Below are 4155 nucleotides of genomic sequence, written 5' to 3'. Positions count from 1 at the left end.
CATAACCAACAAATATGCCATCATAAGCTCTAGCCTCAAATTTAGACAAATGTGCACCTTTCTTGAGAATGAAACACTGACAACCGAACACCCAGAAGTACTTGAGGTTGGGCTTGTTAGAGGTAAGTATCGCATATGGAGTCTTGTTCAAGCCCTAGCAGAGATAGAACCGATTGGATGCATGGCAAGCGGTGTTGATGGATTCGACCCAAAAGTTGTAGGGAGACTTGAACTCCGCCATCATGGTCATTGCCGCGTCCATCAACGTCCAGTTCTTCCTCTCCGCTACACCATTTTGTTGAGGGGTGTAAGGTGCGGAATATTGATGCTAGATCCCCTCATCACTAAGGAACTCATCCAAGCTGTAGTTCTTGAACTCGGTGCCGTTATCACTTCTTATTGTCAAGATCTTTTCATTGTGTTGACGTTGAGCTTCATTTGCAAAGGCGATGACGGTTTGTTGAGTCTCACTCTTCCTCTTGAAGAAATATAGCCAAGTGTATCTCGAATAATCATCCACAATCACCAAGAAATACTTTCTACCCCCAAGACTATCAAAGGATGGAGGCCCAAAGAGATCCATGTGAAGGAGCTCCAAGGATCTCTTCGAGTAGATGATAGACATGGGAGGGTGAGCCTTCTCATGTAACTTTCCTTCGATGCAAGCACTGCAAGCATGATCTTTGGCAAAGCTAACATTTGTTAGTCCACGGACATGGTCCCCCTTGGGAAGACTTTGCAAAGATCTCATATTGACGTGGGATAAACGGTGATGCCAAAGCCATCCCACATCAACTTTAGCCATTAGGCATGTCGTGGTCCTAGTGGGTCAGTCCGAAAGTTAATCACATAAAGACCGTTCTTGACATGCCCAACAAAGGCTACTTTAAGAGTCTTGCTCCACAAGAGGGCCACGGTATAAAGATCAAAGAATGTGGCAAAGCCCATGATTGCAAGTTGACGAACGGAAAGTAAATTGTATGCAAGGGACTCAACAAGCATGACTTTCTCGATCGTGAGATCATGAGAAATGACATCCTTGCCAAGACCCAATACCATAGAAGACGAGGCATCACCCCACTCTACATTGGTGGGCATAGATGAGACCTTGTGCACATCCACCGCCAAGTCCTTACTTCTAGTCATATGATTTGTGGCTCCACTATCGAGCAACCATGATCCCCCACCGAAAACAAACACCTACAAGAAATCAATGCTTGGTTTTAGGTACCCATTTAGTAATGGGTCCTTTGATGTTAGTGACAACGGTGTTAGGAACACAAATAGACCATTCAATGTACTCATAAGGAGAACCACCAAATTTGGCATACACATGCCCATCACTAGCACGGCATAGCACATAAGAAGGGTTCAAGTCGCCGGCTTTGTTGGAAGGAGTGGCGATGCCCTTCTTGACACCACCAACGTTCACATTGTTCTTCTTCTTCTCCTTAGGAGCACCCTCTCCCTCCTTCAAAAAAGTTTGCTTGAGAGGAAGAGGTTATTTGGTGATAACCCACAAGTGTAGGGGATCGCAACAGTTTTCGAGGGTAGACTATTCAACCCAAATTTATAGATTCGACACAAGGGGAGCCAAAGAATATTTGAAGGTATTAGCAGCTAAGTTGTCAATTCAACCACACCTGGAGATTAATTATTTGCAGCAAAGTGATCAGTAGCATAGTAGTATGATAGTTTTGATGATAGCAGTAGTAGTAACAGTAACAGTAACAGTGATTGCAATGATATTGTAGCAGTCACGATAGTAGTAGCAATAGTAGTAACTTAGCAAGAACAATATGAGATAAATTCGTAGGCATTGGATCGGTGACTTGTTGGATGATATTCATCATGTGACAGTTATAACCTAGGGTGATATGGCACTAGCTCCAGTTCAACGATATAATGTAGGCATGTATTCCGTAAATACTCATATGTGCTTTATTAAAAGAACTTGTATGACATATTTTGTCCTACCCTCCCGTGGCAGCGGGGTCCATATTGGAAACTAAGGGATATTAAGGCCTCCTTTTAATAGAGAACTGGAACAAAGCATTAACACATAGTGAATACATGAACTCCTCAAACTACAGTCATCATCGAGAGTGGGCCCGGTTGTTGTCACTCCGGGGTTGTCGGATCATAACCATAGTAGGTGACTATAACTTGCAAGATCGGATCTAAAACATGGATATAATGATGAATTCATAAACGGTTCAGATCTGAGTTCATGGCACCCGGGCCCAAAGTGACAAGAATTAAGCATAGCAAAGTCATAGCAACATCAATCTAAGAACATAGTGGATACTAGGGATCAGCCCCTACAAAACTAACTCGATTAAATGATGAATCTCATCCAACTACTCATCGACCAGCGAGCCTACGAAGGAATTACTCACTCCCGGTGGGGAGCATCATGGAATTGGCGATGGAGATGGGTTGGTGATGACGAAGAACGAAGATCCCCCTCTCCGGAGCCCCAAACGGACTCCAGATCTGCCCTCCCGAGGAAGAACAGGGCTTGGCGGCGGGTCCTTCTCATGGAACGCGATAATTCTTTCTCCCTGATTTTTTTTCTGGAAATATGTGATTTTATAGTATCAGGGGGGTCATCTGCGGGGCCACCAGGTGGGTACAACCCACCTAGGCGCGCCAGGAGAGGGGGGCGCGCCCTGGTGGGTTGTGCCCACCCAGGTGCCCCTCTCTTGCAGGGTCTTGGCTCCAAAAATTCTTATTATTGATATAAAAAATCCTTGCAAAGTTTTGTTCCATTCTGAGAACTTTTATTTCTGCACAAAAACAACACCGTGGTAGTTCTGCTGAAAACAGTGTCAGTCCAGGTTTAGTTTCATTCAAATCATGCAAATTAGAGTCCAAAACTAGAGGAAAAGCGTGAGAAAAAGTAGATACGTTGCAGACGTATCAACTCCCCCAACCTTAAACCTTTGCTTCTCCTCAAGCAATTCAATTGATAAACTGAAAGTGAGAAAGAAAAACTTTTACGAACTCTTTTGCTCTTGTTTGCATAAATAAGCTTAAACAACACCCAGGTTTTCAGCCAACATTATAACTAACCAGGTCAATAATAACATTTAAAGATTATAATGACTCATATCAATGACATAATTAGCTAGCGAGCAATTATAAAATATCTCAAACAGCAACACGTTGTCAAAAAACCATGATATAATATGACAATAGTGGTATCTCACTAGCCCTTTCTGAGACCGCAAAATATAAATGCAGAGCACCTCCAAAGTTCAAGCAACGACTAAACATTGTAATTCATTGTAGAAAAGATCCAGTCATGATGCACACAACATGAGCTACACATAATGCATAAATCATGACAATCGTGCTCTACTCAGTTTCTAGCGCTTGTTTTAGAAGGTGGTGACACAACATAAAAGTAAATAGATAGTCCCTTCGCAGAGGGAAGCAGTGATTTGCAGAGGTGCCAGAGCTCAGTTTTAAAAACAGAGATAAATGATATTTTGAGACATGGTCCCTTCTTATTCACTTCACGACCATCAGTTATCAATATCTTCCATGCTAAGCACACTAGTGGCGGTTCCCAAGCGATAAAAGTAAAGGTTTTGACTCCATCTCCATTGGGAGTTTTTGTTTGATTATTTTAGAGATGAACTCTTTTTCATGTTTGCAGTTTGGGACTGGGCATCCCTATTACCGCCCATTTTCTCGTGCGATGGCGAGAGAATAAACACTCGACTTGAGAATAACCCGCTTAGCATGGAAGATACCGACCACCTCTTGTCATTCCATGAACGATCCAGGCACACAAAAAGAATAGTTTTTAGAGGTTTTTAGAGGTGGCACATGCAAATTTACTTAGGATGGCATGGTAATACCGCATATAGGTAGGTATGGTGGACTCATCCGGAATAACTTTGGGTTCAAGGTTTTTTATGTACAAGCAGAGTTCCCACTTAGTACAGGCGAAGGCTAGCAATTAAGATTGAGAAGCGGCCAGCTAGAAAGCAACAACAATCATAACCATGCATTATGCATAAGTAACATTGGACACTAGCATGAGTAGGATATGGACACCATGAACATAAATATCATAGAGGCTATGTTGGTTTTGATTGAACTACATGCATGAACATGTGCCAAGTCAAGCCACTCAAACATTTA

Source organism: Triticum dicoccoides, chromosome 3B, assembly GCF_002162155.2.
Source record: "Triticum dicoccoides isolate Atlit2015 ecotype Zavitan chromosome 3B, WEW_v2.0, whole genome shotgun sequence".
NCBI lineage: Eukaryota > Viridiplantae > Streptophyta > Magnoliopsida > Poales > Poaceae > Triticum > Triticum dicoccoides.
The sequence above is the reverse complement of the archived record's forward strand: the minus strand, read 5'-3'. Positions refer to the sequence as shown.